We start from the raw sequence: 11,093 nt of genomic DNA on the forward strand, positions 1-11,093 counted from the left end.
GGTCAGGCGGAATTGCAGGCTTGCCTCTGAAGCAGCAGGAATGGTGTGAGTGCAAGGGAAGAAGGGCAAAGCATTTCTCAAAGATGATGCCTGCTTCTTTGTTTATTTTCACTTTTCACTTTAGGTCTGTAATGAACTATAACACTGTGTTACATAGCAATTTTCACTTGACAAAGAATTATCATAGACCATATATTTTTACACAAAGAAGACCTTATTTCATCCTTGAGACAATCTCTGTGAATCTTTTAAAATGTGTTTTATTGGTTTGTTTTTTATATGCAAACAAACTGAATTTAGTTGATGATACCCATTCAAGAACTCTACTACTAAATATCACCACAGTCCACAAAAACAGAGATATTGAAAACAGCTAGGCCTGAAATGCAAATAATCAATATTTCCTTGCTGCAAAATGAAGAGAAAATTGCATGGCCCTAGCCTTCAGGAGCTGTCAGGCTTTTGCATTCTCCACACCTTTTGCTATTACCTTATTTTCATGACTTTGAAAATATCGCTTTAGCCAATATCTATGCCTTTTGAGATAAATAGATGTATTTTATCTGCAATATAAGTTCCAATATGTCATGTGTGAATTACTTTTGAGTCCATCGAGATAGGCAACATTTCTGTAATCAGCAATATACAATTATTTGATAAGTTGTTACTTTAAGACAAATATTATAACTGGATATCTGAAAAAAAGAACAGATACATGCTGGGAAATTTATTTTTTTTAAAATATGATTCAGCAGAGATGAAGTGAGCTGTTCTCTTAAGTTGATAAGATAACCATCACAACATCTGTACTGTGTTTATGGTGGGCTAGGTAACTATTTTTCTAGTTACTTAAAAAAATTTAATATAGATCATCACTGGTTGAAATGCTTCCTTTTAGCTTTTAAAAAATAAATGACTTTCCTATGATAACAACTAGGACCCATGGTTTGGAAATCTGATGAATGAAGCACTTTCTTGGTCAAAAAGCACTGTACCTGGATCTTCACAGAGAGTTTTCAAGTGCATGTAGTCATGTGGATTAGGTGTTCTTTTGTTCATGGATTAACTGACTTTGATAGAAGAGGCAAGATGGCTTGTGCCTAAGGTAGGAGAATAAAGAGTAGCCTAAAAAAATTTATTTTAAATTTTAAAATAGCTTAAGAGGAAAGGACCATCACAATTCAAAATGCTGGATGCAGACATTTGTGTGGGGTTGTCTTCTTTTGTCTTTGAAAATAGGAAAGCGTCTTAGTTCTTGTGCCCTCAGAATGGTGCTTGGACCTAATAGGTCCTCAAAATACTTGTTAGATAAGTGAATACATTATTATTAAAATATAATGCAGTGTGGAAGTCAGAAATGGCTTAAAATCCTAAATGATGGAAAGCATTTCAGTCTAATAGACATGCAAAATCCTAATGTGTGAAGATGCAATACATAACGTAATTAAGGGACTTCTCAAGCAAATGACACAGTGCTTAAATCACTGTGTGGATGGATGAAATTTCTGCTGGCTGACGTTAATTTTGGCTCATTTTCTCACTTTGATTCTAGCAGTCTTACAAACAAAACTAATGGTGTGAATCTTGGATACTTTTAATGAGACATTTGGTTTTTATCAAAAAGGGATAGTTTTCCTTAAATTTAAATATGTTATATTACAGTTACATGAAGAGATGATCAAACTACTTATCTTTCTTGGTTGCTGATTCTAAACCAACTGGGGAACGTGATCTCACCAAGACGATTGCTTTTACAAAAGTGTTCATTTTGATCCATTTAACTGTTGGCTAGGAGAGTTAACGACACACACTCACTTTATAGCAAGCATTTTTTGTTAGTTTTTCAGGTCGATGCATAACCCTCACCAATAACCAAGATGAGATTTGCACAGGTGAGATTTATTTCTCGTTGTGTTTTCAAGTACCAGCCCATGAGAGAACACAACTCTGCATTCATGCATTCATTATTTTGCAAGAGAGGGGCACATGAACAAAGAAAGGGCTATTTCACAGATAAGTAGACATTCAAAAGGGCAGTATTTATATTAATATTTAGAGAAATGAGAGCAAGATGCTCATTTAATTAGTCAGCGAACATTTTCTGAAAAATCTGCCTAATAATTTTATGTTGCATTGCTTGTGTGTAAGCATGAGTGTATGTTCACCTGTGTGAAAGGTTATATAAAGAGTCACACATTCCCTTTTTTTTATTATATCGAGATCACACTGAGTACGAAACATAAGGGAGGGACATGGATGTAAGCTGGTGTCACCCTGACCCCTCGTATTTGAGTCAGAATGTGGTGTTCATCCAGTTGTCCCCAAATATTTGCTCTCTTCTCTGTCAACAAGTGACCTTTCCATAGTGAGGACAGGAGAACAGAAAAATTTCTGTTTTCTACCACATTCCTTCAACCTGAAGTGACTTTGTCAATGTTAAAGACAATTATATGTATTTAAAGGTTTAGAAAGTCTGAGATGTTTTAAAAGCTAAAACACTGAATGTTTTATGTCAGTGCCTTGGATTCTAACCTATAATTCCTTCCCCTTCTTTGTGAAGCAAGATTCCGTTGTGAAAAGCATGTGGCAAGCTTGTCAATAAATCAAGTGAAGATTATATGGATATAGCAGGCTTCATGGATACATAGAAAAATAACTCACTGTTTTAGAAGTTTAAAACCAAATGATAGTGTGTGCTTTGCTTACACTTAATACAAATAAATCATAATTTGATTTGTATTTACTTTTCCAAATTAGTAGAATCAGCTAGAATTGTTAAGATTTCTTCTTAGTTTTCTAAGGTGCCTGAGTTCTGGCTTAGAAGAATTGATCATCTAAACTCTGAGACTGTATGGTAAGGAGTTTTAGTCTACATTTTGTTCTACAAAATTTAAATAGAAATGACTTCTTAGGGTTTACAGCAGAATTCTGCTACCCATTTTCATTTCAAATTTTATCTTTTCTTGCTTGGTATTATATTTCAGTTACTTCTTCACTGTGTATAAAATGTTTCAACTTTTATATAGTAAGTTGTAATTATCTTTGAGTAAATACATCACCATGGTCACTAAAGGGAAGTCAATGGAATAACTTTTTAGTAAAAAAAAATGCAAGGTCCTGCTCTTACAAGAACACTCTTAAATTGGGATTTCAAGTTAATGAAGCTCTGTATAAGAAATGAAGAACAAATCCCACTTGAAGAGGACAAGAGAGTGCTCTCAAGCTTGGCTGACATTGTAATCAGTGTCATTGTTCTGTGTCCTGAGTCCTTGCTGGGTACTGGTATCTACTTTTCCACCACTCTCTACTCTTTCAAAATTACAGGTAAAAAAATATCATCTAGTCTACAAATTCGAAATGAAGATGCATTTTAGAAATAGATCCAGTGGTAATTTGGTAAATTCTCACTTTTCCAGGTAATAAATAACAAAATATAATGCGATATAGTCTAAGATATTCTTAATTCCTTCATTTTGAATACCCAACTTTTAATTAATTAACTAATCAACAAATTCATTAATTAAATTGTAGGGATTAATCCTGTCTATGATTTAAGACTTAGTTCTGTCATCGTGTTTTTTCTTTTTTTGTTCTTTCTGCTCTTGGTTTCTCTGTTTTGATTTTCAACAAGGGTATTCCTGTGTGTTGTGAATGCCATTTTTAGAATTCCATTTTGATTTATGTCAAGTATTTTTTATTGTAACTTTTATCCCGATTTTTCAGTAGTGGCTCTAGGTATTACCTTTTACATACATAACTTATCATAGTCTCCTGGTGTTGACATTTTATCATTTTGAGACAAGTGTAGATGTCTTACCTCTCTTTAAATCCCTTTACTCTCCTCATTTATATTATTGTTTTAAATATTTTCTCTGCATACGTTGACAGCCAAATCATACAATGCTATGATGTTTTGTCTGACTTTGAAACACAATTTAGATAACTCAAGAGAAGAAATATTTATTGTATTTACCCATATTTTTGCATACTAAGCTCTTTTTCCTTCTTAATGTTTCTAGTTTTTTAAAAGTAATTTGTCTTTTCTTTAGAGAACTTTAGAGAATTTAGTCACTCTTTTAAGGTAAGTGCTGATGACAAAATCTTTTAGTTTCTCTTCATCTAAGATGGCCTTGATTCCTTCTTCATTCCTGTAGAATATTTTTTTGTGATATGGAATTGTAGGTTACAATTCTTTATTTTTTTTAACTTAAAAAAAACTTTATAAAAAAACCCCAGAACATTTAAACTTTAAAGTAGTTTTGGGGGACGAAGACAAATATTTGTTAAGGTCCACTATATCTATTACTTCAACTATATTATCTGAAGCCTAATACAACACCAGTAATATAAGGAACATTCAAGTAAGCGTAGTTAGTAGTATTGCATACATTATCTCATTTAATCATCAAAACAGTCCCATGACTCTGGGACAGATTATTATTATATCTATTTTACAGGAAGTAAAACTGAGGTCTGGAGAAATTAGGTGACTCGCCTAAAGTCACATTCGTTCCATCATTCCCTGCTTTACAATGCGAAGTTAGAAAGACTATTCTGGCTTATCTAAATTCATTCATTGGTCCAATCATTTAACAAATATAGATCACCCACTCTGCCAAGATCAATGATAGGGCCTGGAGGGAGCTCAGTCCCATGCTTCCAGAGTCAGTGGGGTAAGTAGACATTAGATGGAGATGACAAATCAGCGTGATGGGTGCTGAGAGAGAAGCAGAAGACCTGGAGAAGCATGACACCAGGGCACCAAGTCCAGCCTGGGAAGGGTTCTCCAAAGAGGTAAGACTAGTGGAACTGTTTCACCCAGGACTCCTACAGAAGGACTCAGTCAGAAGGGTGGCCTAATAGTTCATTTTCCAAGGTCTCTGGCAACCCCAAGTTCCAGCTGCCCAGCGGCAAATATGGCACAGTGCTCAACTACCCAGACTGCAAGTGGGCCTTTAGATAGCTGGAAACTATTTCCACATATCATGGCAATGACTGACCACAGTCACCGGGGCTGCTTGGCATCAGACACTGTGGATAACGTTGAAACATCAGTGCCTGGCATGGACTAGGCACTAATACATATTTGTATTCCCTTCCTCCCCTGACATTATTCCCCAACTCTGTCTGGTTCCTGGGTTCTGATACCTTAACTGGGCTCTTTTACTGCATGCCACAGTCTCTCTCTCTCTCTCTCTTTTTAATTTTTGAATTTTATTCTATTTTTTATACAGCAAATTCTTATTAGTTATCTATCTTATACATATTAGTGTATATATGTCAATCCCAATCTACCAATTCATCACACCACCACTGCCCCCGCCACTTTCCCCGCTTGTGTCCATATGTTTGTTCTCTACATCTGGGTCTCTATTTCTGCCCTGCAAACCGGTTCATCTGTACCATTTTTTTAGGTTCCACATATATGCATTAATATATGATATTTGTTTTTCTCTTTCTGACTTACTTCACTCTGTATGACAGTCTCTAGGTCCATCCACCTTTCTACAAATGACCCAATGTCATTCCTTTTTATGGCCGAGTAATATGCCATTATATATATGTACCACATCTTCTTTATCCATTCATCTGTCGATGGGCATTTAGGTTGCTTCCATGACCTGGCTATTGTAAATAGTGCTGCAATGAACATTGTGTGTCTTTTTGAATTATGGTTTTCTCAGGGCATATGCCAGGTAGTGGGATTGCTGGGTCATATGGTAATTCTATTTTTAGTTTTTTAAGGAACCTCTAAACTGTTCTCCATAGTGGCTATATCAATTTACATTCCCACCAACAGTGCAAGAAGGTTCCCTTTCCTCCACACCCTCTCCAATATTTGTTGTTTGTAGATTTTCTGATGATACCCATTCTAACTGGTGTAAGGTGATACCTTTTTGTAGTTTTGATTTGCATTTCTCTAATAATTAGTGATGTTGAGCAGCTTTTCACGTACTTATTGGCCATCTATATGTCTTCTTTGGAGAAATGTCTATTTAGGTCTTCTGCCCATTTTTTGATTGGGTTGTTTGTTTTTTTAATTTTGAGCTGCATGAGCTGCTTATGTATTTTGGAGATTAATCCTTTGTTGATTCATTTGCAAATATTTTCTCCCAATCTGAGGTTTGTCTTTTTGTTTTGTTTGTAGTTTCCTTTGCTTTGCAAAAGCTTTTAAGTTTCATTAGGTCTCATTTGTTTATTTTTGTTTTTATATCCATTACTCTAGGAGGTGGATCAAAAAAGATCTTGCTGTGATTTATGTCAAAGAGTGTTCTTCCTATGTTTTCCTCTAAGAGTTTTATAGTGTCTGGTTTTACATTTAGATCTCTAATGCATACTTTTAAAAAATTATTTATTTATTTATTTATTTTTGGCTGTGTTGGGTCTTCGTTTCTGTGTGAGGGCTTTCTCTAGTTGCGGCAAGCAGGGGCCACTCTTCATTGTGGTGTGCGGGCCTCTCACTAGTGGCCTCTCTTGTTGTGGAGCACAGGCTCCAGATGCACAGGCTAAGTAGCTGTGCCTCACAGGCCTAGTTTCTGCATAGCATGTGAGATCTTCCCAGACCAGGGCTCGAACCCATGTCCCCTGCATTGGCAGGCAGATTCTCAACCACTGCACCACCGGGGAAGCCCTTTAATGCATTTTGAGTTTATTTTTGTGTATGCTGTTAGGGAGTGTTCTAATATCATTCTTTTATATGTAGTTGTCCAGTTTTCCCAGCACCACTTATTGAAGAAATGGTCTTTTCTCCATTGTATATCCTTGCCTCCTTTGTCACAGATTAGTTGACCATAGGTGTGTGGGTTTATCACTGGGCTTTCTATCCTGTTCCATTGATCTATATTTCTGTTTTTATGCCAGTACCATATTGTCTTGATTACTGTAGCTTTGTAGTATAGTCTGAAGTCAGGGAGTCTGATTCCTCCAGCCCTGTTTTTTTTTCCTCAAGACTGCTTTGGCTATTCAGGGTCTTTTGTGTTTCCATACAAATTTTAAGATTTTTTGTTCTAGTTCTGTAAAAAATGCCAATGGTAATTTGATATGGATTGAACTGAATCTGTAGATTGCCTTGGGTAGTATAGTCATTTTCACAATTTTAATTCTTCCAATTTAAGAACAAGGTATGTCTTTCCATCTGTTTGTGTCATCTTTGATTCCTTTCATCAGTGTCCTATAGTTTTCTGAGTACAGGTCTTTTACCTCCTTATGTAGGTTTATTCCTGGTATTTTATTCTTTTTGTTGCAATGGTGAATGGGGTTGTTTCTCCTTAATTTCTCTTTCTGATCTTTCATTGTTAGTGTATAGGAATGCAAACAATTTCTGTGCATTAATTTTGTATCCTGCAACTCTACCAAATTCATTGATTAGCTCTAGTAGTTTTCTGGTGGCATCTTTAGGATTTTCTATGTATAGTATCATGTCATCTGCAAACAGTGACAGTTTTACCTCTTCTTTTCCGATTTGGATTCCTTTTATTTCTTTTTCTTCTCTGATTGCTATGGCTAAAACTTCCAAAACTATATTGAATAATAGTGGTGAGAGTGGACAACCTTGTCTTGTTTCTGATCGTAGAGGAAAAGTTTTCAGCCTTTCACCATTGAGAATGATGTTTGCTGTGGGTTTGTCATATATGGCCTTTATTATGTTGAGGTAGTTTCCCTCCATGCCCACCTTCTGGAGAGTTTTTTTCATAAATGGGTGTTGAATTTTGTCAAAGGCTTTTTCTGCATCTATTGAAATGATCATATGGTTTTTATTCTTTAATTTGTTTCTATTCTTCTATGTCAGGTTCACTGATTGGCCTGCTATCATCTCAAATATGATGGTAAGTTCATCCAGTAAGCTTTTTAATTTAGTTATTGCATTTTTCAATTCTAAAATTTCCATTTAGTTTTTCTTTATATCTTCAATTTCTTTATTGAGACTAATTTTTCAGGCTGAATTTAAGTCCTTTCTGATAATTCCAACATCTGTCACGTTAGTGTTGACATCTGTTGATTGTCTTTTCTCATTCAAGTTGAGATTTTCCTGGCTTGTGGTGCAATTAGTGATCTTCATTTATATCCTGGACATTTTAGGTACTATGTAATGAGACTCGATCTTGTTTAAATCTTCTGCTTTTGAAGGTTTCCTGTGACACTGCAGTGTTAGGAGAAGGAGTTATGCTGTCTCAGTACTGCCAGGTGGTAGTGGGGTGCCATGTCCCCACTCAGCCTCCGTTGCTACCGGGGTGGGTACCCCGTTACTGCTCCCCACATGGTCTCCACTAATATTATGGAGGGAGCTACTTACCACCCAGTAAAGGTGAAAGTCCCACCTCCCCACTTAAGCTTCTCTGACAGTATCCCAGCAGGGAGAAGATGCTACATTACAGCCAGGTGAGGGTTTCATTCTTCTTATTATTATTTTTGAATATCTCATGTGATTTATTGAATACTGTACTGAAAGTGGACAACAGAGTGGTTGTGTGGGTACAGAATCATTGTAAGTGTATAGGTTGTTTACCTTGATGATTATATAGCTGACTGGGCATTGCCACTGCCCAGCATCACGAGGGTATAGAGAGACTGACTATCATACCGCATATCACAAGCCTGGGGAAAGATTAAAATTCAAAATTCATAGTAGGTTTCTACAGAATGCTTATCAGTTTTGCACCATCAAAAAGTAAAGTAAAAAACTCATAAATCAGATTTTCCTCGGTGAGCTGGGGAGTGAACCTGGCATCTGGCCCTTCATCTGACACATCAGGGAAGAGGCACCAGAGACCATCTGTGGTTCCCATGCACAGGAGTCTTCTTCCCAGAGTAAAAATGGGCCGGGAGGAATGAAGATAATGAGAAGGATTAATGAGGTACAGGAGATCTCCAGCCCAGACATCTGAAAAAAATTCGGAGCCCAGCGAAATCGATGAGCAGCAAAAGCTCTGTGGAGCTGCAGAGGATGGCAGCCCTCACAGCCAAGGGCTGTAGCAACACTGGCTTTCAGAGTGATGAAGACTCTTTGAAAACTGGAACAGATCAGGAAATGGCAACTCACTAAGGAGTAGAGTTTCACAAAACAGAGAGCAAGAAAAGGCCAAACAGGGCAAAGAGCAAGTCACCACTGAGCAGGATTCTTCAAGAAAGGGTGAAGATGAGGAGGAGGATCAAGAGACGCATCAAAAAGGGTGTCTGGGGCTTCCCTGGTGGCGCAGTGGTTGAGAGTCCATCTGCCGATGCAGGGGACACGGGTTCGTGCCCTGGTCCGGGAAGATCCCACATGCCGCGGAATGGCTGGGCCCGTGAGCCATGGCCGCTGAGCCTGCAGGTCCAGAGTCTGTGTGTCCAGAGCCTGTGCTCTGCAACGGGAGAGGCCACAACAGTGAGAGGCCCGCATACCGCAAAAAAAAAAAAAAAAAAAAAAAAAAAAAAGGGGTGTCTGGCTCTGGTGATTGCAGCCTGTGTGCTGAACTTTCAGAGCCCTTCCTCTTTTTGTGATCACAATAGTTGTCATCTTCTTTGTGATCTGGGATTACTTCATGGCCAAATATGAGTCTCAAATTGCTCAGTTCCTTCTTCCTGGCCAAAGGCTTCTGGACAGCCATTGGTTCTGGCTGAAGTGGGTGATTTGGGCCTGCCTAATCCTGGGAGTTATTTTCTGGCTGGTCTCTGACACCACCAAACTGGGCCAACAGCAGCTGGTGTCCTTCAGTGGACTCATAATGTACATTATCCTGACATTTCTATTTTCCAAGCACCCAACCAAAGTTTACTGGAGGCCTGTCTTCTGGGGTATTGGGTTACAGTTTCTTCTTGGGCTTTTGATACTAAGGACAGAACCTGGATTTATGGTTTTTGATTGGCTGGGGAAACAAGTTCAGACATTCCTGGAGTACACTGATTCTGGCCCCTCATTTGTCTTTGGTGAGAAATATAAAGACCACTTTTTTGCATTTAAGGTCCTGCCCATCGTGGTTTTCTTCAGCACTGTGGTGTCCATGTTGTACTACCTCGGATTGATGCAGTGGATTATTAAAAAGCATTCCTGTGTCCACATCAAAGCAAGAAGAAAGGAGAGAGGATGCAACAGGAAGTCCCCATTCTGAGGCAGGCACCACAGTCTCTGATTGGGAGGACCACTACAAATTGAGACCATCAACCATGTTTGTTTGAGAGTTTAGACAGGTAATGCTAGTGACTATGGGAACATCTCCTGTTGAATCTGTAGTTGCTTGTGGCAATATATTTGTTGGACAGACAGAGTCTCCACAGCTGGTCCAACTATATTTACCATATGTCACTGAGTCCTCATTCTTATTTTTAAATAGGCTTTTATTCTGTGTGGATGTTTTATGTGGATGAGCATTTGCCCAGACAAGAGTGGGGAGGACAGAAAGTGTGTCCTCACTGTAACTAAGCTGGAGGGACAAGAAAGAGAGGACAAGGTCAGTTATAGAAAGAGATCATAAGCAAGAGGATGAGGAAGGAAATGATTCAACAAATACCACTCTTCAGAGTTCCAGGGATTCTTATGCCCTAAGGTTGGGGTGCTACACACAGACCAGGGCAGTCATCCACACCCCTCCACCATCTGGTGAATTGATAAACCTGATTAGCAGAGGCACAAGCACCAAGACAGAGAGCGGACAGAGCATACGCACGGCAGGTGTGGAGGGTGGGATGGAATATTTACAGTGTGGCTTTGTGTCGGTCACATGTGGAAACCTACAGTCGGGTGTACACAAAAATAACTGGCAATAAATTGTTAAATATTATAATTGGTTACTAAAATAACTTAACTCCTCTCAAAAACAGGATGATACATTATAATTCTTAACTGAAGAATTGGTAGACTGGGAATACACCCTTGCAATGTCCTTCTGAGTGTGTTTTCTATGTCACAACAGAGTTTTTACGTAAACATAAATCAAATGTTATATAAAAACCAGTTTAGAAGGCCAAAAAAAAAAAAAAAGAAAAAAGAAAAAAAAAAGAAAACCAAGAATGGAAACAACCATCATGGGATGTGCAAGAAGCAATGAATTTATTTAAAGTGGATATTTACTTTTGAATACATAAATGCCTGGGTTATTTTCTCCACGCAAACTTGG

At 37.9% G+C, this 11,093-nt stretch overlaps 1 pseudogene; it reads left to right on the forward strand.

Annotated features, from left to right (window-relative positions):
- Positions 1-8,911: 8,911 nt before the first annotated feature.
- Positions 8,912-10,344, forward strand: LOC132502121 (solute carrier family 28 member 3-like; annotated as a pseudogene).
- Positions 10,345-11,093: the final 749 nt, after the last annotated feature.

The sequence above is a fragment of the Mesoplodon densirostris genome, chromosome 14 (assembly GCF_025265405.1).
Source record: "Mesoplodon densirostris isolate mMesDen1 chromosome 14, mMesDen1 primary haplotype, whole genome shotgun sequence".
Taxonomy (NCBI): domain Eukaryota; kingdom Metazoa; phylum Chordata; class Mammalia; order Artiodactyla; family Ziphiidae; genus Mesoplodon; species Mesoplodon densirostris.